The sequence below is a fragment of the Zophobas morio genome, unplaced genomic scaffold (assembly GCF_036711695.1).
Source record: "Zophobas morio isolate AGI-343-1 ecotype UQ-CSIRO unplaced genomic scaffold, CSIRO_AGI_Zmor_V1 ptg000006l, whole genome shotgun sequence".
NCBI classification, from domain to species: Eukaryota; Metazoa; Arthropoda; class Insecta; order Coleoptera; family Tenebrionidae; genus Zophobas; species Zophobas morio.
Genome location: NW_026972111.1, coordinates 14,053,834 through 14,074,771, shown reverse-complemented (window position 1 = coordinate 14,074,771; position 20,938 = coordinate 14,053,834). Strand labels below are relative to the sequence as shown.

The window sequence follows — 20,938 nt, the reverse complement described above, 5'->3', positions numbered from 1 at the left end:
AGCGTAACAATATTATTATTTTATCTCATCTTATGTTTCATCGTGATATGATATTACGGTCTCAATTTAGATATAAATTTAAAACAACTGAGCGTTTGTACTCAATAGACAAAACTTTTATTGGTAATACCACTACAAAAAATTGCAAGTCTATTTTTTTCAAAGCGTAAGAAACAAATGTGAAATATTTAAACATTTTTTAATCGACTTTTTTAGTTTCGTTGTATCACACGAGATTGACAATGATGTTGAATACTGTAGCAGGATTATTAGGAGCGGATGCATTAGAGTTACTACGAAAGAAAATCGTAAGCCAGGAAACTTACTCTGCATGAAAAACAATTCAAAAAGTAAAATAATTGGAACCCAAGTCACGGGCACAGATGACTTTGACTGGTGGGGTGCTGGTCCTGCGGGTAATTTTCAAGATAAAGTTATTGAAGTTAATGATTATTGCGAACAAAGAGAAGATATTAATAAATATGCTTCCAATTGTCCATTTACTATGTTGCTGAGATTTGAAGACGGTAGTAGAGAAAGTTCAGGATTAACCACAAGTTTGCCATTGGGCAAGCTGAAGCTAATCTTGAACACACTGAAGGAAAAAGAAAGATTTCCTATATAAGAGAAAGAGGAAATAACCTAGTTATAACAATAACCTAATTTCCATGTTAATTGCTGTCTTTTTTTTCAGCGAATGTAGATTGTACTGTAAAGTATATAAAAAAACAGTATAATAGAAAATATTTTCTATTAGTTTTTGCGAGTTTTATTGTATGTAACTGATGTTCTGTCAGTTACTTTTATTAAATTTTATAGAATTAAACGGTTTTCTTTTTTTTTCGCACCTTCAAAATAGCTAAATAGTGATGGACCTGATGGCATTCATCCTTCTTTTATTAAACATTCCTCAGGTGAGCTGTATCTTCCTATTTATTATATCTTCAGTCTTTCACTAAAAAATGGCCAATTTCATACATTTTGGCAGCATAGCTTTGTAATATCTATACATAAAGCAATCGTGTATTCCAAAACTACTTGTTAAAATTTTCACTACACGATTTACGAAAAATTTAAATATTTTTAATAGTCGAAGAATAACACGGTTTTTCTAACGGATGATCTACAGTAACAAATCTATTTTTATATACGAATTATGTAAACAAATCAGTGGCTACGAAATTGACACTGTGTATACAAACTTCTGTAAAGCTTTTGACTCTGTCAATCACCACCTTATATTAAAACTAAATCAAATCGGAACCTATGTTACACTACTGTCATAGGTAAATTCGTATGTAATCGAGAGAAAAATTAAATGCCTTGCTCCGACTCTCCCTTAGTAGCTTTCGGGGTACCTCAGGGTTCGCACATTAGGCCGTTTCTCTTCTCCACTTATATAAATGACGTTAAGTTAGTCATTCAACATGGTAAACTGCTTATGTTTGCGGATGATTTGCAGCCGTTCAAAAAAATTTCCGAAGCAGACAGACTTGAATAGTTTTACAACATGGTGCTCGTTAAATGATCTAGATTTTGCTTTTGACAAATGTAAATGCATTAAACTTAGTCATGGGTTAAATATAACATTACATGATCGTTTTCCGGGTCGGAACCGTGTTAATTGAGCTTCTGGGTTCTCCAAAACTCAATTAACACGGTTCCAACCCGAAAAACGATCATGTATTGATTCCGACTGTGGAAGCCTCCGAAATTATTTTTAAATATAACATTATCCAAAAAAGTTTTAAGCTGTGCTGAACTTCAATGCGTACAATCAATCAAAGATTTAGGATTTCTAGTTGTCTAGACATTAATGTATGCTTAGTTTTATTAAAAGAATTACGGTCTCCTTCATTTGTACTAGAGCTTTAACAGTTTTGTACGTCGCCTTTGTAAGAGTGACACAAAAAAATTAATGATTGAGGCAAACTATTTTATTGATCAAATAAATTGTTTGATTAATTGTCCACAGTCTCTTCTAGTAACATGGAATAGTTTCAAGGATATGCTTAGATTAATGTAGGTGGCAGCGCAACATCTTTAATAATTTTATATTCGTAAATAGATTTTGGTAACGTGCAGTATTACCTGTTACCTGTTACACAAGATTATCTGACCAGAAGGTCAAGAGAACTCGACGTTAAGTACACCATTCATATCTCAAAATATTTTTTAAAATTATAAAGTATTTAAACATCGTCATCATTGAAATGGTTATTTTAAAAACGTGTTTATCAACATTTGATTTTGTAACTGTACACACTGTAGATAAGACTGTGCGTTTTTAAACCTCGTAGTGAGTAGTTTGTTTGTTAATAGAGTACACCTGTGATTACATTGTTTAACTTTTAATATCTGCAATTTTTTATATTATATTGGTTATCATCTATATTGTTACGAAATAAACCCATATGCCACCCTGGTACGACGCCTATGGGTTTTCTCGAGGGCATTCTAGTATGTACGGCAATGATGGGTGACTCATCATCGGCGACGGCGGTGGGGGGCATTCGACTAAAAAAGCGTCTTAAAACGATTTTGCGGAGTCTCGGTGAAGGGCTCTAGAGTCAGCTCGAAGCGAACTGTCCAGAAAGGAATGAATGCGTTTAAGTAGAAACTACCGTCGGAAGCAGTTAGTTTTTAGTCCAGTCAATCGCTGTGTTGTTAGTCATATAAATTTGTATTACCGAGAAATAAATTGTTGAATTAAACCCACACGGATCCAAAAAACGCAACAATGTGATGATAACCATCGTCGCTATGGACGGAACAGTACCAATTATATTATTTGTAAGGAATTCTGGAGCAAGGAAACACCAAACGCAAAAGATATGAAAAATCGTCGCTCCCTATCCAAAGGAACCTCTTTAATACAGCATTTCCACAAACTATCAACTCTAAAAAATTCTTGATGTTTTCTCCAAGTTCCAGTTACGGAAGCAGTATGTGACATCTGAATATTCTAATTAATCATAAACTTAAGAAATGTGCGAATATTCAAAAGTTTCACACATTCACAGTATTTGCCACACGTGATAAATAAAATATGCAATTTAGAATCTGAACCTGCAAAATCGAATGCTCTGAAATCATGCAAACTTTTTAAGCTTATCGTAGACAGTGTAAATGGTTACTCAAAGTTTATCCGTTTATCCCCTCCTAAAAAATTGATAACGTCATCTCAAAATTTTCAGAATAAATCCTCTCTAAAATTTAAATCGTATGAATGTGGTTTGTCAACGCATTCATATTTTCTAGAATTACTTATACAGAGTAACTCAAAAAGAAAAAAAAATAATTAAATAATTTTTCCGAAAATTTGAGTATACGTGCTGTTATTATTTGTATTACTCTGCATTTATTTACGTATCCTTCCTAAAATGTCGATCACGTCTTCAAAAAATTTTGTTATGGGGAAAAATCACTTGAAACACCGCATAACATGCTCCTTTATCTGTACTTTAATAGTTCACAGTTATCTTTATATTAACCTATTTTTTCATATCATACAAAAAATTATATTTTCTTGATATTTTGTCCAAAAAATTGGTCGAAAGTTGTATCGACAGAACTTCCCTCGCTCCTCAAATATAATGATCATTTTTTTTTGAGTCACCCTATATACGCTAATCCAAAAAATATTAATTGAATCGCAGGTACAGACTCATCATATTTTGTACATTTTAGATAAGATTTATTCAGCAAAATTTTGGAGCGACGTCATCAATTATTTAGGATGGATGAGTAAATACATTTTGATCAAAAATTTACCATGCCATGATAACTTTAAAACATCTCCAAGATAATAATGATGATAATAATAATAATAAGATTTCTAAGCATTCGGTTTTGTTGTTCCTTATTAAATCAATAAAAGAAATTAACGCATTCATTTTTTTTGAGTCACCCAGTATATGCAAATCCAAAAAATATGACTGAGATGATAAATTACATAAATTACAGACTCATCATATTTTGTACATTTTAGATAGGATTTATTCGGCAAACATTCGAGCTGATGTCATCAATTTTTTGGACGGGACAATTAAATATATTTTGATTAAAAATTGACCATGTTTGTCATAACTGTAAACCATCTGCAAGATTTCAAACAATTTGGTTTTGCAGATTCCAAATTAAATTGCAAAATGCTCTTTTATAATGTTGATTTTTTTTTCTAAAATCTGGACGTTTCGGGTAAAAACTCTATTCGGAGTCATAAACTACATGTTTAAGACTATGTTATTTGATACAATTTAAAACCAATTTGCTATGTACAATTTTGAAGTGATGTCATCGCATTAGTGGTGGGGATGATTAGACAAATTTTGGTTAGCGTTTTACCATATACATGATATAAATACAAAATTTGACATCAATCGGCCCAGTACTTTCGGAGATTAGCGGTCTAATAAAAATCCGTGACGGCAGACAGACGGACAGACGGACAAACGGACAGACAGACCGACGGAAACGGGAGACCTATTTCTTCGTCCTGTAAGGGTCATGAAAGATCGAGAAAACGTAAACGTGGAGAGTCGGCGGACGGAGTCGATTACAATACTTCCTTCGCTTATGCTCGGGAAGTAAAAATCAAGAAATTTAATTTTATATTTTTTAGAAAAATCTGCAAAATCTGCATTTGGTTGCCTATAGTTCAGAGGCGACAAAAGTTCTGTCAGATGTATTTTTAATGAATAAAATTACTTGTTAAAAATATTTCTGAATAAGGTTGGTTGTGATCAGAGTGCGTTGGACATTGGAGATAAAAAGTTAATGCATACTGAGAAGAAATAGCATACACTTAAGGCTTAAGTCTATAAATGACGGCTTACCGTTATCAGAATTTTTTTATCATGTAATAACACACAGTAATAGGTAATAGGTACAATTCTCTACTATTGTATTGTATAATAATTCAAGCTGAAGTTTTAAATCAATGAAAAAATGGTCTAGGCTCTAGGCACAGATGAGAAGTAATTAACGCGTGTAAGTTATTCAACCCTTTACAAGTTTCTCTTTAATAGGAAATTGGATTTCGTATTTATAGATTTTCAACGTTGTTACTGAAAAACAACTTTTTGCTATCAACCTTCATATCGAGGACTTTTCAATGCGTAAAGAGAAACTGATTCCCATTAGGGTGAATACTTCTTACACTTTTGAAGTTGCATTATTTAAGTAGCTTTCTGACATTTGACGGCTTTTCATTCAGTTTTTATTTCTTTGAGTAGGTAGAAGCTGAAAATATCATCAAGCTTGACGTCTTTTCATGTCCTGTAGATTTCACGAGGGAAAAATGGTTAATGAAGTCGACGGCCCAACGAGTGGAGAAACGTCAGCTCTGGGGTTTAGAGAAGGTTTTTTTCAACCAGTTCAGAGCCCTACGCAATGTTTGAACATTCCCCTTAAATACACAACAATTTAAAATCGTAGCGCCGATTCTTCTTGCATACTGTTGACGAATCTCGTAAATCAGCCTTGTTCCAGAACTTCGGTTTTGATGAATTTATGGCGAGCGCTTGTCGTAGTCATAAATGATGTATGAATGGGCCAGAAATACACACGAAATTATTAATAAAAAAAATACAGTCCTTGGTTTGTTCAAAGTTGGATTAAACGTGTGTTGCTATTCCCAAAAGATTTTATTACGGAAAATTCATCTAGACGAAGGTAAGTTGAAAATTATTGCAGAATGTTCATGTAAATGACACTAAATGGGTCGACATAGCCATCTGTATTTCTACTCGGAATCATCTAAACTGGAACGGTTGTATTTGCAGAAACTTTGTGAGTTTTTAATACCCCAATGCGTCTTTCGTACGTGATTCGTGCCGGCCTGATTATAGAGTAGAGATGATTAGATAAAGTACTATAAATTATATAATTGGCTGTATTTCCCGTTCTTTTAAAGTTTCGACAAAGTGCCTCCCTTCATCCTAATTAATTTGCGTATCTTGTAATCCAATATTTTAAGGATAACGAATTGTATGTTATCCTGGAAGCACATTTAGAAATGATATCATTTAACGAGGTTTTAAACTCCTTCCATTTTTCTTTTACTGAAGAACTACATAGTAATTCAAACTAATCAGCTGTCAGCAAAGGTTGATTAATTGATTAGTGAACGTTTTCTAAGAATTATTAATTGTAGGCAGTGACGTGAAACAAATTTGTAGATCAACTTTTAATCTTATATGATCAGATTTCCCAATGGTCGAGATACTCTAAATTCGCAAGCGATTTGTCATCAGCTGTTAATACGAAGTCATGAATTGATGGCGATTGCGACTTAGTTGAGTAAGAAACTGATTTAAGTGATTTCCCTATATTACACACCTATTAATAGTTGATAAGATGGATTAGACATGTTAAAAACACCAAATGCAAATACTTTATAATGATCTTGAGACATATGCACAAACTCGCAAAAATTTCAAACAATCTGTTGCCATCAGGAGTCCTTACATTAGTTGCTCACAGGAGTTATTTTTATGAAATTTTAAATATAGGATGTTCACAACTTTATCTATAATGCAAGTTCAGTTATTTTAAAAATAGTTTATTATCATCCTCTTTCTACATTTGGGTGAAGTTTTCTTTCAGTATCTTTAAAAATTATTTATAGACATTTCGGAACATAGTTTTCACCACTGTTTTCAGCTTACAAAACTCTATAAGTTACTTGGGAAATATTATATAAATATTAGGGTGATTCAAAAAAAAAAAATAATTTTTTTTTCGTGTCAAAGAGGTTCAAAAGTTTCTTTTCAACGTAAAAAAATACCAGTTAAAAGTTGACCTCTTAATATTAATATTAAGACCGTCCGCATCGCGTTTTTCTATTTCCCATAAGAATAACATGGGAAAATTTTTGTTTGCACCTTCTGATTTTTATTGCTAGCCCGTCGTGTGTCGTGAAAAAAATTCAATCACATATTTTTATAGAGAATTGAACGCTCTACAAAAAGTGTCTCCTATGATTTTGCGAGAAACCTGACTATGATTTTTTAACCCACTGATGCTGAAAATGTTCGGAAAGAGTTTTACTGGCCTTATTATAGCATAAAATTATAAACAATTACTGTTTAAAAAACTAAATTTAAAATGTGTATAAATTTTTGTGGTGATTTATTCCAATAAGACCATCAAATTTATTGTAATGCATCAAAAACGTCAAAATTTGGATAAATTTAACTTTAGCCTAAAATAACTCTTCAACTATCAGGTTTCTCGCACAATCATAGGAGACACTTTTTGTAGAGCGTTCAATTCTCTATAAAAATATGTGATTGAATTTTTTTCACGACACACGACGGGCTAGCAATAAAAATCAGAAGGTGCAAACAAAAATTTTCCCATGTTATTCTTATGGGAAATAGAAAAACGCGATGCGGACGGTCTTAATATTAATATTAAGAGCTCAAATTTTAACTGGTATTTTTTTACGTTGAAAAGAAACTTTTGAACCTCTTTGCACGAAAAAAAAAAATTATTTTTTTTTTTTGAATCACCCTAATAAATATACATACATATATACTTAGATACAGTAACAGGAACTTTATGTCGAAGAAAGTAATTTACTGTATCTCATTTCGATTTTTCAGTAACAGTTACTCTGCACAATTTTAAAACCAGAGAGTGGCAGAACGCAAGTAACCGTTGCGGCGGTTGGTATTTCATAATCAGATTGTTTTAATTTTTTTATTATGGGTGACTAAATTAGTTAATATTGTGTATATCGAAGTGTTTGTGGTTTTCATAAATCAAAAAATTTTGGTCCGGCGAATCGGATTAGCAATACCGGAGGTGAATCTCTGTCAAACTATTCGTTCTTCTTGTTTGTAATAAATTGGAGTACATTATCCTAGTATGTATGATATCCTCTATATGTTTACACAGGCTTGACAAAATTCGTTGGCGTTAAATTAGGTGTCATGCTTCTTAATGGAAGAACTAAGCAGCGTGAACTGTTACTATGATATCGAATGATTTCATTAACTAAGAGAAGAACGTAGCGTTGTGTAAATTTGCTTTACACTGTTGCACTCTCAAATTGACTGTAAATTTAGTTTAAATAAGATTACTTTTATGATCCTCGTTTTAACAGATCTGTAAATAGTTTTCACCAGTTTATTGTGAGGACTAAATGTATTACGGAATTTTAACCGTTGACGCACAATTTTTACACATCTATTCACTAATTAAATTGTTTTAAAATGATACTTATTCATAGCTTTGTACGCGCAGTTTGTTTTATAACAGGTTACTCTTTTCAGTTCTAATTGTTGTCCATCACGATGATGAAAATTCCTTATCAAATTTACCTGGGTGTTATACAGAAATTTTATAATATTGTAGTTATTGCAAATTTTTCATATAGATAATTATTAAATAATAAACCTTGGGGGTTAAATTCCTGTGTCAAAAGTTCGAAGACCTCCATTGAACTGTATATAATTGAGCTTCGTTGCTCTTCCATTCATGGATTTCTTTGAAACCACTATCAACACCACAATTTATAGAATTAAGCGGACATTCTCCTCTGCTATAGAAATTATTTCCGTCTTGGAATTATTTTGGATGCGCTTTTTAAAGTTCAGCTAATTTCATTTACATCGACCAAGTGTGGTTTAATTCTACGATTTAGTGAGTTGTAGGTAAGCTAAATTTGAATTCCCGAATTTGGAAATGGTAAATTCTTTCCCATCACACACTAACTTTTTTAAGCTTGTTTCTGCCTAATTTCGAAAAAAGAACTGAGACAAAAGCAAGGAGAGCAATGCTAATGTACTAACGATGGTGGATACCAATCGAAAAGGACACTAGGTTCTTAAAGAGTAGCTCTTTAATGAAAAAAATAAACTTACTAAAGTTTCATCAGAAGCCAGAATCAAGGAGGGAGTTTTGAATGAATTGCACATTCACAAACTAGGTATAAATCTAATTTTTAAAAAACTATAAACAAAGAGGAAAGAAAAGCGTGGGAGGACTTAACGATGTAATCGATACCTTTCTTAGAAATTACATGGATGCGGATTATCAAAATATTGTTCAGAACATGTTTGGTAAACTTCTCACAGTGGGTTGTAGCATGAAAATTAAGTTGTAGTGTAGAAAAAATAGCAAGACAGGTAGGTTGAACAAACTGTTAAATGTGCAGTGAAAAATGATGACTCGTAAAGAATAATTTGGTCCTTGCTATAAAGAAATATAATTTACAGACAATATTTTGCCTATTTTAGACACGACTGATTTGGTAAAACTTTGAAGCATAAACGCAAAATTTAAATAAAAAAAGGTATTTTATTATTCTGATTTTTATAAAATCAAGACAGATTAAACAACTTCAAGTATAGGAATATATTATTCTATAAAATGTATAAAACCTACTTCGTTAGCTTACGATCGGGAAGTATAAAAATAAACTAATAAACACAACATACACAGTGCTTGATGATCTATACAAGAAAAAATTAAGTTTAGACATATTTGACAGATTTAATATAAACTAATTAAGCTAGTTTGCTGAAAGACATAAAACATTAAACAAACATTCAGTTTGTTCTGAATGCGACGTTGAAGTTTATTAAATATTCTGCATGGGAGATTAAAATGTTTAGTGATGCAAGCTGGGAAACTAATGTAAATAATAAACGCGATGTTGGTTCTGCTGGATGCACTATTTTACGATGTTTTTTTTTTAAATGTAGCAGCGCTTCTAAATGCAAAAACAGAATTATACAGAATATTATCTTCAAGAAGTTTTACTTGAAGCTTTTGTATGGTACAATCACGATCTAAATATCAGTTTATTAGACAAATTAAACACTATTTCAGTGATTGGACTCGCCCAGTTTAGTCCAATTACATGGTTTGCTTCTGCTTACATTGAATAAATCTAGCTGTGCATTCGTGTTTGGGTTTCATGTGTATCTATTAATAATGATTATTTGGTAACAACCTGCAGTTTAAATAAACTGTAGAAAATACTGTAGCTGTGAGCGCGTGCGAATTAAATACATATTTGTTGATAACACAGTATACCGAGTGCTTCAGATTAATAAAAGAACCCTTTAAAAAAGTAAACGGCATTAATCTCCTTGAGCATTTCTTGAAGTGATAGTTTTAATATGTCCGAATAGAAAAAAATTCAAAAGGAACGGGAAAATATGGGCCGTAGCACCATCTTGCTGAAAGTATCCTCGCTACAGTTCTGCACCATAGAGTTCGTTACGAATTGTTCTAAAATCACCTGCCGATAATCTGAGGGTTTAATTCTCGTGACAGTTGAACTTTATAGGGGTACACACATTTGCAATTTTTCTTCAAAATTCTTTGACAACTGAAATAACATCAACTTTCTGACTTAGGCGTCTTACGTAGGACGAGGTGCTTTCCAGGTTTTGCCCTAACAATTTCAATAACGTTCTGGCTGAAACATTTCCTTTTCCAAAGGAACACATAGATACACTTTTTGATAATGGGCCCCCATTCGATTGTGGTGTTTAATTCTAAATTCTTCGACCCCACCTTTCCAATGATCATTTCAGAGATTTGAGTACAATTTAGTCGTAAATCAATTGCAAAATTGTTGACAAAGAAACCTCGCGTGCTGAAAATAAAACACTTTTTGGTAGATACAGATAACCAAAAGAAATTTTTTAAGAAATTTGAAGACAGTAGTGCAAAAAACTAAGACAAAACTTCAACTAGGCTCTGAAATATCACGTGATGAACAATTAACAACGTAATAGAAAAAATCTGAATACAACGTCGCCGCGAAGTCTTTCAAATGTATTGGTAATGGATTTTATACACGGCCAGCCCTAAATGAAATAATCTGACAGACCGCGTGGAAATGCAATTATTGTGTATGAACATTTTTTTATTTTGTGAGTGACGTTTTCACTGAATTTCTGTTTAACGTTATATTATGTTAAATTATATAAATTATTATTCCAGCAAATTGAAATTTAAACTTATTGGTTAAATTACAGTAATGATGTGATGAAACGAAAAATTGGACTAACAGAAATTTCAGTATATTTGAAATAACCAAGTCAATAAGTAATGTCATTTTATAACTAGTGCAAGTCGTGTTTCAAAGACGTCTGCTTTGTGCTCTTGCACTATTAATAAAGTCGTTATTTGAAAAATGAATAATGTTTCATAGAAATTCTTGAATACGTTGTATTACGTAAGGATGATCATATGTAGCTACAGTCGCAGGTGTCAGGCTCGTATCTAAGGTTTGCATACTACTTATTGTGTCGGTTTTAGGTGATTACTACAAATTAAATTGCAAAAATTTATATCACTTTGAGTCTACACACATACACCTATGAAGTCATTTCCATAGTGACCGGTTATTCACGAGCAAAAGTTCAAAGATAAAAATGGCTTCAGAAGCAGAATAGCCAGCAAATATTACAAAAGGCGCGGAAAAAGCTGTAAAGAGCTTAATACCGGATAAATCGCAAGCTAGGTATCAAAAGGCCTACGATGTCTACCTACAACGAGTAGCAGTGCGCAAATAATATTAAAATTACCAACGAGAGCATTCTCTTGGCATATTTCCAGGAATAAGTAAGTGATATCTACTAAATACCTACTAAATATTTAATTTTAATTTATAGATAATTATCTCCTTACATTTCAAGAAATTTAATTCAGAAAATGTTTTGCTAGCATTCAAAAATTATCGGATCTACAACTCTCTGAAAAATAATCCTCGTAAAGAAAAAGAAAAATTATTGAAAGTAATGATTTTGCAATAATTAAGAAATATCCCACACTTAAATATTTTTTAGAAAATAACTAAATTATGTTCAAATACAAATATTATATTTACTTCTGTCTTTGTACATAATCCCTATTTTAAAATCAAGATTGAAAACCATAATAATAAGTTGTGACAATTTGTTACAAAGATCAAAAACTTGCTAGTTGTGTTGTTGACAACTGTCATTCAAAACGTTAGCTTTAAGAATGGAGTGATAATTTTTAGACAATCTTGGCATAAACCGATCGGTAAAAATGTAACATTCAATAATGAAAATATATTGGTAGAAGCTAATTCCAAATTTAATGTTGAAGATTTATCATGTTAATATACAATGTTTGAAAAATAAATTAGATTTAATTGATATGTTTCATCAAAGTGAACAATTTGACATTTTCTGAGTCTCAGAACACTGGGTTATATCGAATGATATATAATTTATTTGTACTAATAAATTTTCCTTAACTTCACATTTTTATCAACAATTTAAGTGTGCTCCATTTTGCGTTGAAATTATGTTGCGACCCGCTGAAACCCGTGGTCTGTGGCTTCACAACATGTTTGCACGGATACGTAAAACACTCCAGGAGTTCCAGGAACTGTAGCGGCTGCCACTGCCACTCGTTGTTGAAGCTCTTGGATAGTTTCTAGACACTGTTGATTTCCATAAACTAATTGTTTCATCCAACTGCACAGACAAAAGTCACACGGATTGAGATCAGATGAACGCTGAGGCCAAGCTAACGATTCAGTTACTGGTCCAGCAAAATGTGTTGGTACTCCATCATGCAAGTACCACATGCGAACTTGTTCACATAGAGACACTTCCACATCTAGCTGATTTTCCAACGCATTGTTTAAAAACTCGAGGTACTGTGCCGCGTTAAATCTGTTTGGTAAAACATAAGGTCCAGCTAAGTGGTCATGTACAATATCGACCCACATATTTATGAAAAACCGGCGTTGAAATCGTATTTCTTGACGTACGTGTGGATTTTCATCGAACCAGATGTGACTGTTGTGGCTGTTGAGAACAGTATTGCGAGTGAATCCTGCTTCATCCGTAAACAGTATGCAATTTAACAAGTTTAAAAAGGGCGTTCACGACATTGCTGAAACAACCATTCGCAGTAAGTTACACGACGTGGAAAATCAGCGAACTCCAAAACTTGCACTTTTTGAACGTGGTAGGCCTTTTCTTTGAATGTACGATGTACTACAGACTGTGAAGTTCCAACTTCAGTTGCAAGTCGGCGAGTGGTGTTCTTCGAAGCGTTCCAAAATTTGTTCTTCAGTTTGCAGTATTCTTTCGATCCTATCACGGGCATGATCCTGAGTTTGAGGCTTGAAGATGCCATGATCTCGAAGATGCTATACCACTGATGTAAATGTTCGGGCACTCGGAATCGCATAAAGCATTAACATGTCGACACGCTCAGAATTGGAAAAATTCACCATTGTTAAAGACGTTAACCGAACACACGACTGCAACCAACTCAAACATGACTTTGCACATTGCTTATCAATGCGCCGCTTTTTGGTTCTTAATTCTAGTGGTTCTGTGCTATTCATTGAATAGTATTTATGGTAGGTCAAGAGACACTACCAGTGGCGTGTATAACAATTTATATTAAATTTTAAGTAATTTTTTCTAGACATTGCTACCACTTAGGAACGTGAACTTTACACAGTACAATAAATCTTATTGTGAGCTATTCCCAATTTTTATTATTGCACACCTTTCGAAATCATTGTGTATGTATGTATAGGCGTCCCTCGAGTGATCTTCAAATATTTTGTAACAACTCCAAACATAAACACTTGATTATATGTGGTGACTAATTATTCATTATCTTTTAATACTAAAATTCTCTTTGTTATATTTGGATCGAATAACATGAATCTTATTTTGAAAGAATCTACTCGTATAACTTTTGTGAGTAGTAAGCTGCAAAAATCTGCAAATGATTATATGATGATAGATCTTCCAACTTATATTGCTGATCACTTAGCTTAAGTCACATGTATTAGGGTGGCGCAAAAAAACGACTATTTTTTTTTTAGTCTCGTGTAAAAATATGTTAGTTTATCATGTTTTAAGATCCTCGTCCAAAGGACAGCTCAAAAAAATTTTTTTAAGAGGTCGCTCTAAATTTTTAAAAAGTTCCCAAATTGTCAAAAACATTTTTTTTGTTTCATTTTGTTTTTCTCGTTACGGTAATATTTTATAGACGAAAAAAAGTAAGTTTTCCAAATTTTTAGCTCAAAATATTAATTTTTAATGGTCGCTCATAATTTTTTTTAATCGACAAGAGCATTACCTTAGATGTTTTCGAGCGACTGTAAGCTTTAAAATTGTATAAATTGACAATTTGTTTTCAGAATTCATAACAAAGTTTATTTAAATGTTGTTAAAATGTTATAATTATTGTTTACATAAAAATATCGAGTTATTGAAAAATTATATTTCCATCATTGTTTGATTTTTTTTACATCTCGTGGTGTATTTTACCTCACTAAGTAAGTAAAACGTAAATCATTCATTGAAGCTTAATATAAATATTAAAAAGTCGCTCAAACACGTCTTGTAAATTAAAAAAAATATATCAGCGACCTTTAACAATTAATATTTTGAGCTAAAAACTTGGGAAACTTATTTTTTTAAATCAATTTTTGACGATTTGGGAACTTTCTAAAAATTTTGAGCGACCTCATAATTTTTTTTTTGAGCTGTCCTTTGGATGAGGGTCTTAAAACATGATAAACTAACATAATTTCACACGAGACTCAACACAAAAAAATAGTTGTTTTTTTTGGGTCACTCTAATATGTATTAATCATTTATTGAAAGGTAACCAATGATAAAATAATTATACCTACGTAGAAACTATACATCAGAAAACTTACTACAAATAAAATTTCAACTACAGAGCGCAAATTGGAACGAACTAGATTTTTTTGTCGTGATGTTAATAAGCTATAATAGGATAATAATAAGAACCAATATCTTGACTTAATATGTCCATTTACCACGATGGAACAGAACGGCAAAACCAAAATCAAAAATAATTGTAAAAATTGGGTAACCTTAGAAATTGTACAAAAAGCTAACGAACTAAAAGACCTGTTTTGGTTATCACAATACGTATGTATCTCACAGGAATCTCGTCAATTGCATAAGTCAGCTAAAACTCAGTTAAAAAATATTGCAAAAACCAAAAATTATTTGAAAATTTAAAAAGCTCAATCCAATTCCAAACTAAAGGATATTTGGAGTATCGTTAACACGATTACTAATAATAATATGAACAAACACAATAGTCAAACTGCTTTAGTTATAACTGTTGCAATGTGCGATAACCTTGACATAATGGTAAATCATTTTGCCAAATACTTTACACTGCTGCAATCAAAAAAATTAATAAAAATTCTGACTATCTAATTGAACCCACAATGTCATGCCCTACCGCCCCTCTAATTTTAAACTCAATTTTTATTGATTACCTACATATCTCCTGAAAATATCCTTGCTACCATCAAAAGTTTTAAAAAAGACGAGTTCTGGCCACATCGCTACTTGTAGACGTATCTATTCAGTAATCTAACTAATCTTATTAACAGCTTCTATGTAGAAACTGGTGTATATTCTTCCATCTTATTTATGCAGTTTATAAAAAGTAGGATCGGGGTAAATGTGAGAATTATCGACCAACCTATGTCTTCAATATTTTAAGAGGATCTATAATTTTATAGAGAAAAACAACATTTTCACCGATAAGCAGCATGTATTTAGATAGCGTAGGTCTGTAAAAGGTGCCACTGTGCAATTTACACATAAATAGATAGAGGTAATCATATTGTTGGGTTGTTTTTTGATTTATCGAGTGCATTTGACGCAATTAACTTTTGTTAGGGGTAAATTGCATAACTAGATACGATCTTATCTCTCAGACAAAAAGTTAATTGTTAAAACTGGTGATGTGCTTTTAGGTGGGCCTCAGAGTTCGGTGTTAGGTCCGCTGATATTTCTGTTTTTTGTTAATGATTTGTCCAACAATATTTTAAGTTTGCGGACGATACAAAAATAACTTGTTACTTCTGGTAATCTCATTTTCTTGTAGGAATCTATCAGTTCAGTTCTAAAAAAGACAATATTATCATTTTAAACCAATGTTTAAATACATCTGGCCTTTATCCCAAATAAGTGACACTTATTTAGATAATCCTAATTTATTTACGGACCATTGCTTCCACAGGACTTCAGCGGTACCGGTGCGGATTTGCTCCAGACAAAAACACATGATACGTGGAAGTCATCAATGATTTATATGATAATTGATGACTCCATAAGCAATAACACAGAAACCGTGACACAAATATTAACATTACCTTCTATTCCTATATGTGTAATAAAATGGTTAAATTTGACAAAAGTAATAATAATAACTTTTGTCCCAAGACTCTAGTAATACCAGCAATACTAGTTTGTCTACTTTTTGTTCAGCAAAGACTAACAAAAAAAAAAACTGTTCACATGTTACTATAAATATGTATAAATACTATAAATAAATGTTGTAATAAAATGGTGTTTCCAGTTTTCTAACTACATATTATTTTTTTGTTGTATGCTGCTTGTTTTTACTTTTCGAGCATAAGCCAATGAAATATTTTAATAGGTTTCATCCAGCAAATGGCTACTTTGATGTTTCCGTCTGTCGTCCATCTGTCATCTGCGTCAATTTTTATTAGGGAGACTATATAATATCCGAAATTACGGATCATCGTTGTTAAATTTTATATCTACTAATCAAATGTCGTGTAGATGGTAAAACGCTAAGCAAAATTTGTCTAATCGTCTCCACCAACAATTTGACGTCGTCACTTCAAAATTTTGCATAATAAATGTTGTTTAAATTTTATAAAATAATACACTCCTAGTCTTGGAGTATGAATTCATCTTGATTTCGATTATTATTATTTTATTTTATAATAGCTCTGCAACGCTCCATCCATGTAGTTTTAAATAAAAAAATGTCCATAACTCAAGTGTGTATGTATGTTGCATTCCATGCCCACCCAAACTTTTTGGGTAAATATGCGCCGCAAACTAGGTGTGTGGAGAAATAATACAAAGCGAATGGATAAAGATAACATGCGATTTTTGTTGTTTTTGTGAAAATGTCGGAAAGCAAAAGCAAACAATTTTACTCATTGATTTTTCTGCCACGATGACCATCAATTTTCCGACGATGTAATTTCTTGTTGGCAATAAATAGTTTTTTCATGTCAAATAAAAATGTATGAAACATTTTCTCGATAGTAAACAACATAGGAATATGGGACTTGTGATCTGTAAGAAACCCAATATTTTTTCCGAAGGAGGAGATGATTGCAATTCGTTAGGAAATTTCGCGACTCTAATTCCAATTTTTGGGACAACGTAACGTCTTCCGAGGAACGCAAAACATAGATATTAAACAAGATAGATGAAAAAAGAAACAGATATATGAGAAGAACCTCTGGAGAACAAATGAAGATAATGAAGTTGTACAGAGACGGATTTTTAATTACTGTCAAAGTAAGGTAGTTAGGAGCGTTAGCAAAAATGCCAGAGAAATGAACAACGAGGAGGTTGAAGAATTTAAAAATCAGCGGCAGACGAAAGAAAGAAGATACCGCAAGATATGAAAGATATCTCAAAGTTATGGGGCCGAAACACTTCAGCAACTATGGTTCAGTGAGGAAAGAATGGAAGTTATGGTAGCTGTATATATACAAGTTCTTTGAGTAAATATTTATGAAACTGCAACGTTAATTAGCTTTTCGAGTAAAATTTCCGACTTTTGTATGTAATGAACAGTTATTTAATTTTTTGTATAAATTTTTTTGTTAGAAACGCGCCATAAGCTTTGCTGAAAGTAATTTACATATTTACCGAACCCGAATGAGTATAATGTATACGTTTTTTAAATAAACAGTTTTCCGAGGGTAATATTTTGTTTTCGGAAGTGCGTTCCCCTCAATTAGTCACGGGAGGGTAACCCCAAACCTTGAATTTTTGCCACGTCCGAAAAAAATATATGAATAAAAGATGTCACCATAAACACACATCAGGGATGCCACTGTTCAACATAACAATTTGTGTTTGATAAAAGACCGAAAAATTCCCTCTCGATTCGTTCCCACATTAATTCAACAAAAGTGAAAATAAAATCGCCTCTGTCTATATTTTAAAATGTGCATTTTCATGTTATTCCGGCAAGTAGTCTTTCATTATTACGCCGTCCTTTATTTTTTCTGTAAACAAAGAGCAGAGAGCATATTCACGAGGGTTTTTCTTCATCTCCCGTTATTAAAAGCCAGAAAGGAATTAGCAGGGAACAGGAAAGCCTTTATTGCTCGTCTTCTGAGAAATTCGATAATTTAATTTTAATTTGTGTCACGAGGGCAATGCGGAATTTTGTTTTGCGTAGGACGACCTACCGACAAAACCCAAGAGGCCAAAGGGGAGATTTCGATGTAATTACGACAAAAATGATGATAATTCTTTCTGATTTAGTCTCCCTCAAGCAACGATTGTAATTTCCGAACCCGAGATCAGTTAATTTGATGGATCGGCCGCAATCTTTTTTGTCCGTGGAGGATTTGACAGGGGAGCTGGTGGGAAGACGGTACATGCGTCTGAAGGCTCCAAGTATATGGTTTTCTTTGAGATCTGTATTAAAAGAAACTGAAATAAATTACTTCTCAAAGAGAGATATGTTTTTCCGATACTAACATTTTTCATGAGAAAATTAATAGGTATAAGCGAAAGGCGGACCGGAATTTCCCCGTTTCAGCCTTTATTCCGGATTTTTTTTTATATATAAAAATATAATGGGGTGACCCTGTGCCATTCTGAAGGGCAAAATTGCAAAGCTACAATACAAGATATCTCCATTAAGGGAAGTTGGGGACGCCCCTGAGCATTATTACTCAACATGGGCTATATACAATATCAGAAGCATTGTGCTAGAGAACACGTTCACTCAAGGCGGTAGAAGGTGGTGTATTATGACGTAGAAGGGGTGCAATCTAATAATTCGCTGTACAAAGGGCGCCTCCACAACCCAATCAATTAACACGAAATTGAAGCGAAACGTATAAGGGTAAATAGTGTAGCTAGGGGATGTTATTTGCTTTTCGTGCAATGTTAATAAATTTGCTCTAGAAATCGGTGCCATTTTAATAATACGATAGAAATCCCCGCAGGACACAGAAAACTTCTCGGTTATTTCTTCGAGATAACAGAAAATAATCTGGGATGGCGTTGTTGAATTTCCGATAAATAAATGACAACTTTTCTTGGCGGTGTTAAACAGGGCCAATTCAGTTGGGAAAAAATCGTCAACTTTTTACTTCGACTAAGTAGTTCGTGGACGGGTTTGTATCAAACTCAATTTCATGTCGATGGAGTAAATTATTCAGAATGTAAGACACGACTTCAAATATAATTTCAGATTTAGAGTTCACTCGCGTTATAAAAAAATCGTATGAGTGAATTAATTCAGTTAACAATTTGCCAGAAGTTGAGATTTCTGGTAAATTATATTTCCTAGTTTATGTATTTATATATGAAAACGACTCAGTAATTAAAACAAAAAAGAACGCAAGAACTTCTAGGAAAGGCAAACTGCCATACATCACGTGAATATTTTATTTTCACTCCCTTTGACTAGTTAGGATCGCGAAAATAGCGGTACAGAATAAATAAACAAACATGAGAGATGGAACTAGAAGCCGCAAATTTATTTAAAGAAGAAAAATCTTGTTTACCTCTTAAAACTATAATTACATTTAAAAAAATGGTCGAACGTTATTTCGGTTATTTCAATTTTGAAAAATCTTAACATTTGTATTATCTCCCCAAAGCAGAAGAGGGGAATAATTTAATGAATTAAGCTACAATGGAGTAGAACGGGCCGAACATAATTTTGGGCAAGCTGTTATTACGATAATTATTATTTTAATATTATTAAATATTGGCGCTATCGCCATCGATAGGCTGATTGACGTTCCTATAATCTGTCTAAAGATCAAGACGGATTAAACAATAAACAGATCTAATAAAATGAACTAAACTCAAACCATAAGTATAGGAGTATATTATTACATAAAATTTAGACAATGTTATGTACGCAATATAATGAGTATAATAATATTCCAAATATACACACAAAACTTCACAACAATCGGTCCAGTAGTTTCGGAGATTATTTAACGACAGACAGACGATGGACGACAGATAGTTGGAAACGGGAGACCATTTTTTTCATATTGTAGGGGTCATGAAACGTTGAGAAAACAATAGCAACTAGCACTAATAGTGAAGAGTCGGCAGATGAACTCGATTACAATACCTCATGCTTAAAATAATTTCTATAGTACGAAAACAAGTCAAATAATTAACAATAAGATTTAAAAAATGATCACGACGTTATTTGATAGTTATAGATCTTTTCTCTATTAACTACATAAATTAGAATTTTCTTAATTGGTCTTTGTGACAGGGCTCGCCGTGCAGAAGTTAGAGAGTATAGTGCACCAACGAAAATAGTGGCTTTGCGATTTTGACTTCTCCACCACCCTTGTCAACGCTTCTCCTAAACTCTGTTCACAAACGAGGGGTTTGGAAAAGTAAACACCATAAAGCCATTATTTTCGTTGGTCCATTATACTGAGATTTCAGACATCCGGATCAATAGAAGAACTATCGCATAGCCTGGAAGATATCCAGAATCGGCGCCATCAAATTTTTCTTTAGAGGTCATCTAAATAATTACTCGCGAAAATAGTTCTAGAATGATTGAAATCCATTGTTTAATATAAACTCGAGAATATTTATAACACTTATTTCAATAATGCTTTTTTTGTTACCAGGTCTTAGGTTCATTATTTTATTTATCTATCTTTTGTAGAAATATTTTTACTACTCAACTGGTGGAATTTGATTTTACAATAAATTAGTTTTACAAAATCTCAAACACAAAAAACTCATCAAAGCATATATTTAAAAAAGAACAAAAATTGAAGAATCCTTTTGTTGTCCGTTTGAACTTAAAAATATTTCTTTAAACGATTTTAATCAGTTGTTTTCCTCGTGGGATCAAT

At 32.6% G+C, this 20,938-nt stretch overlaps 1 protein-coding gene across 2 annotated transcripts in view; it reads right to left on the bottom strand.

Moving 5' to 3' along the window:
• Nucleotides 1-20,938, bottom strand: part of Stg1 (stargazin-like protein) — an 810,143-nt gene that overhangs the window by 566,779 nt on the left and 222,426 nt on the right. The window lies entirely within an intron of this gene.